Source organism: Pseudophryne corroboree, chromosome 7 (assembly GCF_028390025.1).
Source record: "Pseudophryne corroboree isolate aPseCor3 chromosome 7, aPseCor3.hap2, whole genome shotgun sequence".
Taxonomy (NCBI): Eukaryota; Metazoa; Chordata; class Amphibia; order Anura; family Myobatrachidae; genus Pseudophryne; species Pseudophryne corroboree.
This window is the reverse complement of record NC_086450.1, coordinates 145,563,366-145,579,595: the sequence shown is the minus strand read 5'-3', so window position 1 is coordinate 145,579,595 and position 16,230 is coordinate 145,563,366. Positions and strand designations below refer to the sequence as shown.

The 16,230-nt window shown below is 43.5% G+C and overlaps 1 pseudogene; it reads left to right on the top strand.

Annotated features, from left to right (window-relative positions):
• Positions 1-15,903: 15,903 nt before the first annotated feature.
• Positions 15,904-16,024, top strand: LOC134947136 (5S ribosomal RNA; annotated as a pseudogene).
• Positions 16,025-16,230: the final 206 nt, after the last annotated feature.

Sequence of the window (16,230 nt, the reverse complement as noted above, 5' to 3'; positions counted from 1 at the left end):
GCCCCCTGTAGTTTTGCCTCCAGTAGCTGTGCCCCCTGTAGTTTTGCCCCTGCAGTTATGCCCCCTGTAGTTTTGCCCCCAGTAGTTATACCCCCTGTAGCTGTGCCCTAAGTAGTTGTGCCCCCTGTAGTTTTGCCCCCAGTACCTGTGCCCTCAGTAGTTTTGCCCCCTGTAGCTGTGCCCTCAGTAGTTGTACCCCCAGTAGTTTTGCCTCAGTAGATGTGCCCCCTGTAGTTATGCCCCTAGTAGCGGCGCTTACAAAAAAAAAAAGAATACTCACCAGCCCCACTCCTGCTTCCCGACCGCTGCTGCTGTCCTCCGTCTCCGGCCGCCGCTCCTCGGATCTATGGGAGAGACTTCATAACGTCTCTCCCATAGCGCCGCACAGACACTAGCGGTCAATTATGACCTCTAGTGTCTGCGGCCGCTCCCACAATGCCGTGTGGTGCACGGCTTTATGTGGGCGGGTCAGGCGGCAGCGGCGCCAGAGCCCTCAGGGGCGTGGCTTCATAGGGAAGGGGCGTGGCCACAGTTATGCTCCCTGTAGTTGTGCCACCAGTAGAGTTGTGTCCCCTGTAGCTGTGCCCTTAGTAGTTGTGCCCCCTGTAGTTTTGCCTCCAGTAGCTGTGCCCCCTGTAGTTTTGCCCCTGCAGTTATGCCCCCTGTAGTTTTGCCCTCAGTAGTTGTGCCCCAGTAGTTTTGCCCCCTGTAGCTGTGCCCCCTGTAGTTGTGCCCCCAGTAGTTTTGCCCCATGTAGTTTTGCCCCCTGTAGTTTTGCTCACTTTAGCTGTGCCCTCCGTAGTTTTTCCCCCAGTAGCTGTGCCCCCAGTAGTTTTGCCCCATGTAGCTGTGCCCTTAGTAGTTGTGCCCCTGTAGTTTTGCCCCCTGTAGTTGTGCCCCCAGTAGTTTTGCCCTCAGTAGATGTGCCCCCCTGTATATGTGCCCCCCCTGTATATGTGCCCCCCCCCCTGTAGATGTGCCCCCTGTAGTTATGCCCCTAGTAGTGGCGCTTACAAAAAAAAAAAGAATACTCACCAGCCCCACTCCTGCTTCTCGACCGCTGCTGCTGTCCTCCGTCTCTGGCCGCCGCTCCTCAGAGGGAGAGTCAGGCGGCGGCAGCGGCGCCTTCAGGACTGCGGCACCCTAGGCAAAAAGCCTGCTTGCCTGTTGCAAGAGCCGCTCCTGAACTTACACAAGACAATGCAAAAAAGTCTTATTCATGTACTTATTATCTCCTGTATTGATTATTGCAATAGTCTCCTTATTAATCTTACGCAAAACAGATTTTCAGAACTACAATACATTTTGAATGTACAAATGGAGCCGTGCTAATTGTGGCTCCGTCTGTGCCTGGGCGCGCCCGCCTAGGTGCGCCAATCGCAGCGTCTGGACCGTGCGCGCATCCTTGACGAGTATGCTCCCCATTCACTTTAATGGGAGCGTCTCTGTGCACTCCCGTATCGGGGCTAGGCACCGGATCGCCTAGTCCCACCGGGACTGCATGTCTGCGATGTCTCCGTCTGTAGCTGTGAGGCTGATTTTCCTCGCTAAACATTCATCATCTACTGCTCCACTCTGTCAGTCCCTCTATCGGTTGCCTCTATTCTCCTGAATTTAATATAAGATATTTTTAGGGGAGAAATCAATGGCAGGCGATGACCTCGCCCTGACGGCACTTTACAGCAGCGAGATTTCGCTCAATAGTGTTTCCTTCCCCATAGAATAGCAAGCACTTTTCAGCGAAGAGGGGTGTGAATTACCCACAATTTACCCCCCACCGCATACTTACATATAAGCCTAAAGAACAAAGACAGGAATACCCCAGTCTCGTTAAAATAACCAATCTAACACATTTTTTTTCCTATAGTGTCACCAACACTATAAGAATACCGCAAATACATAAATAGATAAAATCAACAGGCGCTTAGTAACAGAACAATATTACGTCCTTTATAATGTGGAGGGTATTGTCCATAAGATCTGAGGTTCCAATATGTGGCCCGCACTGATGTGAGTCATAAAACAGATACTCCATAGGAATGAGAAAAAAAAAAGGACTAGATATTGTAATACAGTTTTTATTATAAAAACATATAAACATTACTGTAGGAACATAGCCATAGAATATATGGACAAAAAAGATCCTAGCATGCCTACCAAATTGAGTGTGAAGGAAAAAAGGTCCGCAATGCAAACAATAACCACCATATTGTTCAGACAAGCTTATCAAATTTCAGAACCCCCCATAACCTGGGCAGTACGGATTGTGTAATAGTTAGCATTACTGCCTCACAGCTCGTTCTTGCGTGGGTTTCCTCCGGGTGCTCTGGTCTCCTCCCACAATCCAAAAATATACTGGTAGTTAATTGGATCCCAACAAAAATGAACCCTAGTATGAATGTGTGTGCGTGTACATGTGGTAGGGAATATAGATTGTAAGCTCCACTGGGGCAGGGACTTATGTGAATGGCCAAATATTCTCTGTAAAGCGCTGCAGAATATGTGTGCGCTATATAAATAACTGGTAATAAATAAATATCCTTCAGAAGCTATTCCACCCTATTACATCCCCTTTGTACAGTCCACACATAAGTTTGCAGATTTTTCTTTCCTCAGTTTCACATTCTTCTAAGCCTAGGCCACCATTGTTGTGTGACCATTTCATACAGCCCACCAAGAACCTCAGCAATCTGGCTGTACCAATATAAAATCGGCAGCACCTATCCTTGTGTATCAGTGCCAGTTTCCCTATAGATTGTAGTTTGTGAGCAGGGCCCTCTTACCTTTTATATCTGCCTGCCTTGTTTTATTACTATTTTGTTCCCAATTGTGATGCACAACAGAATATGTTGGCGCTATCATATACTCCAAAACTGCTGAGCTGTAAATCGGTACAAATAAGGGAAGGGGGTGTGGTCACGGGTAAAGGGGGCATGGCTGAGCGGCACTCCCATAGGCTTCAATTGGAATGGGAGATGCTGAAAACCGGTATATTGCTCCTTTTGGCCGGTACAGACCAGAAAAAAAACGGTACTGTACCGGCAAAAAAGGTAGAGCTGGAGGGTATGCACTGTATAAGTAACTGTTAATAAATAAATAAATAACAGTGCATACCACAGATGCTGCTACCCTTCCTCTTTCCTGTAAAATCATCTGCAATCGGGCAACAATAGATGCACATACATGTATGTGTTATTGGCATCCAAATAAAAAATGTTGTCACATAGATCACTAACAGTAGTACTTAGCCTTCTATTGTCATTGAGTACTAATGCCAGGTAAACAATGACCTCCCCTAATTCTCTCACTGTAGCAATACCATGGTATGTTGCATTGCACCACTCCAGGTTGCATTACACCATGTCCTGCAGGCTGGGAAAACAGCTCCGTGGAACAAGCTGCCACTATATAAATAATAATACAGATTAAAAAAATTCAACGTGATTAATGAAATTTAGCACCCTACTGCGTTGTGCTATGTAACTGGGGTCTTCTCTACTGCGCATGCAAAAAACTTTGGGAAAATGGCTGCACCAACATTTTTACAATGATTTCTGTCTACAGCGCCGGTCAGTATAATAATATGGGTGCAGGGTGTGAGCCCTTTATAGATACGCAAATGCTTCAATCTCTGTCACGTGGATACTAGAAATATTTATTTTAATTGAATACATGTACAGGGTTGCTTTCTGCAGTAAAGCCTGAATACACAAGTATTCAGATAAAGTTTCTCACCTGCTCCTATAGGGTATCCGGATAAAGGATAGACAGTCAATATGTTGACAGGGTCAAAAGGTCATCAGTATCATAAGGTCAACCGTTAAATGGTCGACATGGACATTAGGTCAACTGGGACAAAAGGTCAAGAGGTTGAAAAGGTCGGCATGCAAATGGTCGACACATGGTATTTTATGATTTTTAGGGTTAGGGTGAGGATTAGGCACCTAGGAGGAGGGCTAGGCTGTAGAAGGGGACAGTTAGGGTTAGGCACCAGGAAGAGGAATAGGGTTAGACATTAGGGGAGGGGCAGGGTTAAGATTAGGGTTGCAGGAACAAAACAAAAGAAAGCATGTGTCGACATTTTGACCATGCCAACCTTTGACACTGTTGACCTATAGACAGTCGACTATCCGGTTTAGAACTATTGACTGTCTATCTATATACTGTTGATCTTTTAATCCACACACCACATAGTTTTCTAGGATGAGCTGATCCACAGAAGCAGGTAGAGAGTCTCATGGGGTGGTCTTCAGTATGCTGGCTGTCGGGATCCCGGCGTACAGCATACCGGCGCCGGAATCCTGACAGCCGGCATACCGACACTTATTCTCCCTCGTGGGGGTCCACGACCCCCCTGGAGGGAGAATAAAATAGTGTGGCGTGCGTAGCGCGCCACCGTGCCCGCAGTGTGGTGAGCGCAGCAAACCCGCAAGGGGCTCATTTGCGCCCGCCACATTGTCGGTATGCCGGCGGTCGGGCTCCCGGCGCCGGTATGCTGGTCGCCGGGAGCCCGACCTCCGGCATACCATACTACACCCAGTCTCATGGCCTGATTCAGAGGTGGATGCTATTCCGATTATGTCTCAAATGGCTGATGGTTTTAGGTCTGCACATTATGCATCAGAGCTGCACTCTGGTCTCAACTACATTGACAGGATGACAATGTTTGGAGGAAGCGACAGGGAATGTAGGAGAAGATTGGGGGGTGCCGTCTTAGCTTTATCAGCATGCTGAAGCCAGGATGTGAGTCCTCTCACACGGATTCAATGGTCTCAACAGCTTAGTTGTGGTGGACATTCTGAGCAAACTCAGGGTTGCTCAGATGTTCCTGATGTTGATCTGATACTTCGTCTTTGGATGCAGGCAGCGTATCTAAGAATCCAGGTGAGGGCCTCTGTTTACAAAAGATGGCTCCTGCAGCATTAGCATATGTTCTCAGATCCACTGCAACCAAAGACGCAGCACCGATCCCTCTTTCATCCGCCTCTAAACCTGTCCTTCAGTCATCAGACTAAGGTCCAAATATACAAGGCAAAGTAAAGGCTCTGCTGACAGGCACAGGACATAGAAGGTAAGGGTCTGTAGGAGAACTAATCACCTAACCATTACTGTTAGATGAGATGCCCATACATACTGACCGACAGCTTTAAACTTTCACACACACCTGTGCTTGTTCTACTGCGAAGGTGCACAAATTTGCGGTTGTTGCATTCCAATAGCCAGAACCCATGATGCCTCCACGCAGGTACCTGACCCCACTTAATAAGAACTGCTCCAGCAGCAGCAAAGGCAAATGCAGGATCCAGGAACAACAGGCTGCTTGCGGGGAACAGAACACTGACGCTAGTGATCTCCTTTTTCTTCCAGACTACAGCCGTAGGTATTTTTGGAGCAGGTTGTTCTACATTGTAATTACCAAGTCATTCAAAACTGCCAGGAACAGAGATCCTGGAAGAAAACTATTTGCGGAAACAGATTTCCCATAATACTTTAAACTGATATCTGACACCATGGAGACACAATAGCTGTTAATGACTGTTACATATGAACTGCTTGGCACGTTTTTCAAGGAGTAGTTGAAATTAGGCATCTTTAATAGAGTTACCCAAAGTACTTAAAATTACCTGCAAATTAATAGTACATAAAGTGTAGACAGTATAGTAATTATGAAGTTGGGAATGGTGAACGTTCATATGCTGAGACATGTCAAACGTAAAAAATATATACCTACTTAGCTGCACATCCACTGTTAAGACTATGGATCACTCCAGTTGTATCAGACTATGTAGTTAGATGGATAAATGCTACAAGCTATATCTTGATTGACTGTTATTATTATTTATTTATTTATTAATTTATTACCAGTTATTTATATAGCGCACACATATTCCGCAGTGCTTTACAGAGAGAATATTTGGCCATTCACATCGGTCCCTGCCCCAGTTTAGCTTACAATCTATATTCCCTACCACATGTACACATACACACATTCATGCTAGGGTTAATTTTTGTTGGGAGCCAATTAACCTATCAGTATATTTTTGGATTTTAGGAGGAAATCGGAGTATCCGGAGAAAACCCACACAAGTACGGGGAGAACATACAAACTCTGCACAGGTAGAGACATTGGTGGGAATCGAACCAATGACCTCAGTGCTGTGAGGCAGTAATACTAACCATCCGTACTGCCCATATTGATTGTGCATGACTGCAATAACATCACATGTCTGAGTCACCAGACTTAATGGTCAGAGTGATTAGACTGCAGGTTCATATTGTTTACTTGGTTCCATAAAAGGGTCTGAATATCCCAAAGCATGTCACTTTGTTATTGGAGCATCACAATGCTGTACAGCTGTACAGTACTTAGCCCAGGAGCGATTGAAACCTTTTCATATTGACAGCTGTTTACAGGGCTGGATTAAGACTTGGATGGGGCCCAGGGAATTTAAATCAGGGGGCCTGGGGGAAGGAGGGGTGTATACTAGATTGTGCATACCTCCCAAAATTGTCCATTCCAGGAGGGACAAAATGCGCTCTACCTGGACTTCACTCTGAAAATATGATTGGTGTCACCTGTGTTGAACTATTTAATTGATAAGAAAGATATTTCAACACACATGATTGCAATAATAAATTAAGAGGGAGGTCCAGGTAGAGAGCATTTTGTTTCTCCTGGAATGGGTCATATTCAGAGGTATGGATTATGTACCGGTATATTAAATTTAAATCAATAAAGTATATTAGATTTAAACTAATAGTTTAATAATGCCAGAGTACTGTTTATAATTTAATTGGGAGGCAACTATTTTATAGTTTTCCTGTAGTGGAACAAAGAGAACTTAAGCTGGCCATACACCTAAAGATTTATTGTCCAATCTGGTTGGTTGGAATGAAAATCTGGTAAAGGATGGGAGCAAATGACAATTGACCATACTGTATTCCTGGGAATACAGAAATATTTTGGGTAACATCTGTTCAGCTCCGTGGAACAAGTTGCCACTATATAAATATATAGACTATATATGGACTAACCTCCTTGATCACATCAGCTACGCACCTACCAACTTGTAGACATTTACCAATACACATATGAAAACAAACCTGATTTCCAGCTACAATAATGAGCATAGTCTGGGGGTGTGGCTTGACAGGAATTATTGTGATTTGGAAAAAGCTATACCGTTGTCTGTTTTGTCCTAAATTACTAATCATAGATATTGACAAGCAGGGGCATAGCCAGATCTTTGTGGGCACCATAGCAACATTTTAAAGGGGCCACTGTCCCAATGCCTCCAGAGGGACACCATAATAGTGAACTAGTTTATTTTATGAACCATAGTAGTGCCCTGGTTCACATTGTGGGGTTGCCAGCACACATTATGCAACACATTACCCCTAATTCACATTATGACATAGTGTCCCCAGTTCATATGATGCCACATTACAGTGCCCCCAGTTCATATTATGGCACACTGTAGTGCTTCCATTTCATACTGTGCCAAATTACAATACCCCAGTTAATTTTATGTCACAGTATAATGCCCTGTAGTTAATTTTATACTACAATGAGCAGGTTCAGAGGCATAACTAGATATGCTGTGGGCTCCAAGGCAAAAGTAAGGGCCCCTATGAACCTCCAAATGATGAAAAAAGTGTATGACACATGTAACTATGGGCCCGTTTCAGCTCTGGGCCCCATAGCAGCGGCACTCCCTGCACCCATTGTAGCTACACCCTTGTTGACAGGTTTGCTGTAGCTTTATTCAGTTATGTTTATCTATGAGGTGTGTACAATCTAAAGTACACTTAATTAGCCCACATCATTCTAGACAAATGTCATCAGAATCATCCAAATACCAGAGTAATGCTAACCAGTACACCATCACACAGCATATGATCATTTATTAGCACTCTGTAGGCCACTAATGAAAGCAAGATCTGTAAGTGAGAGAAAAGGTAAAGTACATTCCTGTTTCTCCTCACTTTCAGATTTCTCTTGCAGGGACCCATTTAAATCTGCAAAAGCTGTTAACATTAACTGGATGCTCATACTGATAAAATCTTCACTGCTAGCTTTACAGCATCCATCTACTTTCATCATCCTCACTTTGAACCCAGGAGACTAAACTTTATTGATGTCCATGAAACCTATATGACTTCCTGGGACTGACCAGCTGCCTCTGCAGATGTGAGGTGAGCGGGCTTTGCAATGACCTCACAACATATGGTAGGAAAGTGGCAATACAACCTAAGCTGGTCTTGTATAGATTGTACCAAGGGCTCGGGCAATGTGTGGCTGTCCAGCTGTTGTAGAACTACTAGATCCAGCATGCTATGTCAGCATAAGACCACCTCTACTATATAACAATATACTATGAAAATAATATAGTTAATGAACATTTATCAATATCAATATAATAGTTATAATATTTTCAAGGCAACATATTCTCAAATATGCTCATGTTGGAGCCTCGGTCCTAGCAAGGGTATTTCTACATACAGTAGCACCGAAAATAATTTATAGCCGCAATAAAAAATTATAAAAAATGATAGTTGGAGCCATGGGCATCTTAAGAGAGGAGGCTCCGGCATTGTGCATGCGCGGGTCTCCGGAAACCTGGTGCCCGCCATGTTCTGGAGATAAAATTCGTACTGCGCATGCATGGTGGCCATTTTGGAAGGGATTTTTGGCGCGACGATGCATCTGCAGTGCCCGATGATGGGCTCCAGAGAGGTGAGTACTAAAATATTGGTGCAATGTGTGCGGTGTGGGCCCCCCTGGACCCAAGGTCCCATGTGCACCGCACACATTGCACCACCCATGATAGAAACACCTATGGTTGGAGCCTCATTGCCACCAATGATAAATAGGCCTCACAGGGGAAGATGTATCAAACCCTGGAGAGAGTAAAGGTGGGTACACAAAGATACAATCATTATCCTTATCCTACGATTTCCATCCGATATCTTAGGATCGGCAAAGTGATTGTATCTGTGTGTACGCAATGCTGATGCAGGAGAGTAAGACAATAAACGGCTCACAACATGCCTGCAAAGGCCAGGATCAAACGTTTCAGATCTTATATCCTGTTTAAATTTGAAAGGTTTGAACATCCAATTCAATAGAAGCCCAAAGAAGTCCCCTAAACATTGTGCTATAGTCTGCACCGTCTGTACTATATTTGCAGGAGCTGAAAGGGGTCAGGCTGAGGACACATAGGATGGATGATTGGGAGAGTTTACCCCGATCAGCTGCTGTGTACCTACCTTTAAAGGGAAGATAAAGTACTAACCAATTAGCTTCTGTAATTTTATAAACTGTGGGGGAGATTTATCATAGCTTGGCGAGAGATACAGTAAAGGGTGATAAAGTATCAACCAATCATCTCCTAAATGACATTTTACCGGCTGTGTTTTATCTCTCTCCACTTTATCTCTCTCCAAGCTTTGAAACATCTTCCCATCAGTCTTGTTTTATTACAATTTTGGTTCCTAAAATTAATCGCTGCAGAGTATGCTGGTGCTATAGAAATAAATATTAATAAATAAATGCTTTTAATGTCTATACTTATTTGCTATGCAATACAGGTTTTATCTTATTTTTCAGATATATTGTAGAAAATAAACTTAGCACTTAATAATAATAATAATAATAATAATAGAAGAATAATGATTTGCTTATTGGTTGGTAGTACAAAATCAGTTGACAAAATTAGGACGATAGCGACCTGCTATTTATATCGTCCTAATTTTGTACTACCAACCAATAATGTTCCACGTTGGGGAATCTGATCCATAAAAAACAGTTCTATATACAACTAACAATAGACAGCCAGAAGGGTACAGGTAAAACCAAACAAATCTTAAATTGTCCCATTTCCAATAAAAAAAAAAAGAACTTATTCTGAAAAATGTTTTCCAAGTCCAACATTTTTAAAGCCTCAAAAAGCTGAATACTGCATGGATTTTTTTAAGAATACGAATTTATTTTTTATTGTTTTTCTCTTATTTATTACTTTATAGTTTGTCTTCTTTTAACCTTATATTAACCCCTTTTCAGCATTAAAGCACAATGACATAATACAAGTTCAGTTTGTTTTGTTCCCTTTACAGAGCCCTAGTTCCTCTGCATTCTTAATGTTTGGTCAGAGGGAGGTGGGGAGATTGTTCCACCATATCAAACAGGATTGCAGAAAGGGGCCATTAAGCTGACTGCCAGGAGACCGAACATGATATAACACTATCGGTTTTCCATAATAGCCCTCTGAAAGGAAGGCCTCCACCAACTGCTCAAATATCTGCCTTTCAATGGGGCATGCTATATACTATTTAGATAAATATATTGCAAGATATTCAGAACATTGGCCCTCATTCTGAGATGATCACTCGCTGCCATTTTTCGCAGCGCAGCAATCAGGTTACTACTGCGCATGCGTATGCATCGCAATGCGCACGCGCGTCATATGGGTACAAACAGCATTGTTGCTGTGCAATGCTTCTAGCGATGAATCCATATGCACAACCGATCGCAAGGAGATTGACAGGAAGAAGGCGTTTATTGGTGTCAACTAACCGTTTTCTGGGAGTGATAGGGAAAACGCAGGCGTGTCCAGGCGTTTGCAGGGCGGGTGTCTGACGTCAATTCCGGGACCGGGCAGGCTGAAGTGATCGCAGCGGCTGAGTAAGTTCAGAACTACTCAGAAACTGCAAAAAACTTTTTCGTCCCGCTCGGCTGCACATGCGATCGCACACTTGCAAAGCGAAAATACACTCCCCCGTGGGCGGCGACTATACGTTTGCAGAGCTGCAGAAAGTAGCTAGCGAGTGATCAACTCGGAATGAAGGCCTATATCGCTTGGATTGTCCAGGAAACCCTAATTTTTGGTGTTTTTGAATCATGGTGTAGCAAGGACTTGTACGGCACCTGGTTTGGCTCACACCTGTCCTTCTTGGGGGGCACTAATGAAAGCACACAGGCAAGGAAGTGCCAAAACGTCTGAATATAACATCCAACCCATTTATATTTATAGGTGCACCAATTTTTTTCTTTAATTTGTAAAGGCTCCAACAACAAAAAGTGTTTTACAATATATTTACTTTTTACAGCACACAAAATCTCTAGTAAATGGTGTTGTTAAAAGTATAAATTGCTATTTTACAGTTACCCAAACTTACCCAAGTATTAACAAACAGCAATAATGGTGATTCATCCTCCCCCCCCCCCCCCCTGCCAATTAAGTGATACTCAGGTGACTCTTTTGTAACTGGCCTGGCCAAGTAAGGGTCAACTTACCACTTGCTCCAGTCTTAGGGGAGCTGGTTAGTAAATTTTAGTGGACCTATAAGCTCATAAAAGCTCAGACTTCAACAAAGATATTAAAATATAAAAAGAATATATAGATTCACACACACATACACCATACACACATATAGACCAATGGACCTGTGTCCGCACTCCGGACCAAATCAAAGACTCGTTACAAATATAATTTCATTTACAACGGCTTAGCACTCTTTATTGATGTGCCTTTGTCAAGAACAACATGAAGGCGCCTCAATAAGGAGTGTTGAAAATGTAATAAAATTTGTAATTAGTCTTTAATTTGATCCGGAGTGCCGCTGCTGTTCCATTGGTCTACATTTTCCAGTTGCTCTTGCTCCTTTGGAAGACACACAATTATTATTACTATCTATAAGTGCCTTCATATATATATATATATATATATATATATATATATACACTGCTCAAAAAAATAAAGGGAACACTTAAACAACACAGTGTAACTCCAAGTCAATCACACTTCTGTGAAATCAAACTGTCCACTTAGGAAGCAACACTGATTGACAATCAATTTCACATGCTGTTGTGCAAATGGAATAGACAACAGGTGGAAATTATAGGCAATTAGCAAGACACCCCCAATAAAGGAGTTGTTCTGCAGGTGGTGACCACAGACACTTCTCAGCTCCTATGCTTTCTGGCTGATGTTTTGGTCACTTTTGAAAGCTGGCGGTGCTTTCACTCTAGTGGTAGCATGAGACGGAGTCTACAACCCACACTAATAGCTCAGGTAGTGCAGCTCATCCAGGATGGCACATCAATGCGAGCTGTGGCAAGAAGGTTTGCTGTGACTGTCAGCGTAGTGTCCAAAGCATGGAGGAGCTACCAGGAGACAGGCCAGTACATCAGGAGACGTGGAGGCCGTAGGAGGGCAACAACCCAGCAGCAGGACCGCTACCTCCGCCTTTGTGCAAGGAAGAACAGGAGGAGCACTGCCAGGGCCCTGCAAAATGACCTCCAGCAAGCCACAAATGTGCATGTGTCTACTCAAACGATCAGAAACAAACTCCATGAGGGTGGTATGAGGGCCCAACGTCCACAGGTGGGAGTTGAGCTTATAGCCCAACACCGTGCAGGACGTTTGGCATTTGCCAGAGAACACCAAGATTGGCAAATTCGCCACTGGCGCCCTGTGCTCTTCACAGATGAAAGCAGGTTCTCACTGAGCACATGTGACAGACGTGACAGAGTCTGGAGACGCCAAGGAGAACGTTCTGCTGCCTGCAACATCCTCCAGCATGACCGGTTTGGCAGTGGGTTAGTAATGGTGTGGGGTGGCATTTATTTGGGGGGCCGCACAGCCCTCCATGTGCTCGCCAGAGGTAGCCTGACTGCCATTAGGTACCGAGATGAGATCCTCAGACCCCTTGTGAGACCATATGCTGGTGCGGTTGGCCCTGGGTTCCTCCTAATGCAAGACAATGCTAGACCTCATGTGGCTGGAGTGTATCAGCAGTTCCTGCAAGACGAAGGCACTGATGCTATGGACTGGCCCGCCCGTTCCCCAGACCTGAATCCAATTGAGCACATCTGGGACATCATGTCTCACTCCATCCACCAACGCCACGTTGCACCACAGACTGTCCAGGAGTTGGCGGATGCTTTAGTCCAGGTCTGGGAGGAGATCCCTCAGGAGACCATCCGCCACCTCATCAGGAGCATGCCCAGGGAGGTTATACAGGCACGTGGAGGCCACACGCACTACTGAGCCTCATTTTGACTTGTTTTAAAGACATTACATCAAAGTTGGATCAGCCTGTAGTGTGTTTTTCCACTTTAATTTTGAGTGTGACTCCAAATCAAGACCTCCATGGGTTAATAAATTTGACTTCCATTGAATTTTTTTGTGTGATTTTGTTGTCAGCACATTCAACTATGTAAAGAACAAAGTATTTAATAAGAATATTTAATTCATTCAGATCTAGGATGTGTTGTTTAAGTGTTCCCTTTATTTTTTTGAGCAGTGTAAATATATACATATATATGTGCTCTGCGCTCCCTTGTATAAATGTTACTTGTATGTCTAAATATCCGTGCAGCCCAGGTTAGAGTAGGAATTCTTTTCGGGTATTTCCTTTAATTTGGCAATGTCTGGGAAAGAAGGACAAACCTCTGGCGCTACTGGATAGTGTTCTTAAAATTAATAATAATAATAAACTAAAGTTTATCTTTCTGTGCAAAATATTGTCCTGTTATAAATTCATAGATATGTCAATTATATATTAAAAATGAACCATATATAGATAATTATGCAGATAAATTAGTATAATGAATAAATAATGATAAAAATAGGATAAAAGATTGTTTATTAGGCTAATTGTTATTGTGTTAAATATATTACAATACAGTGTTTAAATATAGTGTTTAAATATTTATATTTAAACACTATATTTTATAACAGGACAATTTTTTGCACAGAAGGATAAACTTTAGTTTATTATTATTAATTTTAAGAACACTATCCAGTAGCGCCAGAGGTTTGTCCTTCTTTCCCAGACATACATACATACAGTATACATACTGAATATGTACAGTGTGTATATATATTTCTCATACATCCTAGAGGATGCTGGGGTCCATTTCATGACCATAGACGGTTCCGCAGGAGCCATGGGCACTTTAAGACTTTTCAAGGGTGTGAACTGGCTCCTCCCTCTATGCCCCTCCTCCAGACCCCAGTTTTAGAAATGTGCCCAGGCAGACTGGATGCACTCCAGAGGAGCTCTACTGAGTTTCTCTGAAAATACTTATGTTAGGTTTTTATTTTCAGGGAGAACTGCTGGCAACAGTCTCCCTGCTTCGTCGGACTGAGGGGGCAGAAGTAGGAACCAACTTCCTAAAGAATTTCATGGCTCTGCTTCTGGCTGACAGGACACCATTAGCTCCTGAAGGGAACTGAATGCTAGCCGTGCCTAGATGCTCACTCCCACAGCATGCCGTCACCCCCCTCACAGAGCCAGAAGTCAGAAGACAGGTGAGTGTTAGAAGACATATCTTCAATCAAGAAAGTGACGGCTAAAGGTACCGCGCGGCTGGTGGGAGCACAGCGTGCCATGTTGCCCACACATGCACAGGCACTGCAGGGTGCAGGGCGTGCGGGGGTGGGGGGTGGGCGCCCTGGGCAGCATGAAACCTATGGAAACTGGCATAAATAAGGGGCATAAGTTGCTGAGGCACAGTCCTACCCCCGCCAGTATAAAAAATTACCTCATAAAAGCTGAGGAGAAACACACCATTGAAGAGTGGAGCTTCCTCCTCAGTTAGCCAGCTCACTGCTCAGCGCCATTTTCTCTCTCTCCTCAGGCTGCAGAGACAACGCTGGTCCTCCTCCACTACTGAACAAGTATCAGGGTGCAAAACAGGGGAGGCCACAGTGAATTTGGTGCTATATAATTGTGTGATTAGCATTATAAAAGTGCTGCATGTCTGTGGGCATTTTGTGTTCACAGACATTGTGTTACTGGCGCTGGGTTGTGAACTGGCAAATCCTATCTGTGTCCCTCTGACAGATTTTACTGTCAGAGTGTCTGTGGTGTGGTTGAGCATGTGTGTGACATATCTGTGGCAGGGAATCTCTTCCTCTGTGGAAGACATGTTAGAGACACAGAGGTGTAATATGACACCAAGAGCCTGACTGGGTGTAAGGATACATGATAGTGTGAATCACTACTGAATCTCATACAGATAATCTGTTGAAGATGTGATTTTTTAATAGTTCTGCCTTTCATCCACAGGGACCCCTCTGGGTCACATAGAAATTTATCAAAAGGAAGAGCGACCGGGCACTGGTGTGTGATAAATTGCAACAAATTGTGAAGAACCAAAGGTGGACAATTATAATTGCTGGAAAGGAAATTGAAGCCCAACGGGCGAAACGCGTTTTCCACGGACTTTACAATGGGACCTTTCCTTGGAGGATCGTTTACTACCACCTGTCTCCTGAACCTGACACTTTGAGTATCATTTTTTCTTATCTTTAATTAAGGTTTGAATTACCATTGCTATATGTGCTTATCGCATTGGGCACACTAACTAATACTGCACACGATGCAGTTGGGATTTTCTGTGCATATTACAACCTAGTAATCCTACAGATTGCAGGTTAGACCTATTCTTTGCACACTGCTCTATTTTTGATTATTTTCGCAGTGTGTTACATTTTATAGGTTGGTTTCATCCCTTACCCAAAGTAATGATTTTCTGCTACTGTACTCACAAGTGTCTTTTGCACAAAAGGAATGTATATGTGATTTATATTTGGATTTACAAATCTACCTGACGCTCCATATTTTGTGACTTGGTTTCTCCATAGGGACACTAACCAATAGCTGAATCCGAATTAGTGTAAAATCCTTTTGAACATTTTTTCTTCTCTTTTCCATTGCTCACTATCTTTCCGTAGACTCTCATCCACGATCCAGGGTGTACTACGCCACTGAGTGGCAATTGTTTCACCTTGCCTAACGTGGAAAGCAGATCCACACATTATATGGCTTCATCTTTCTAATCTCCCTATTTTACCATTCCTATATAGGTGCACTCTCATTGGTAGATAGCCTCTCTACTATCATACCACGCTGCTAATGCCCGATCTCGTCCGATCTTGGAAGCCAAACAGCGTCGGGCCGGGTTAGTACCTTGAGAGAGGAGACTCCCTGGGAATACCCGGTGTTGTAGAGTAGGGACTATTCCCCTTCCTTTGAAGGGTGGACACCAACAGCAGTATCACCACTATTTGTTATTTTCTTTCTAACTTTTTCTTTACTTTTACCAGCGTTCAGGTCACGCCAATATAGACATCTCCAATTCGTGCAACATGGATTAACGGGTGAATAGCAAATTACTTAGTATTAACCCAATCTAAGTGGTCCTCTAAGACACAATAC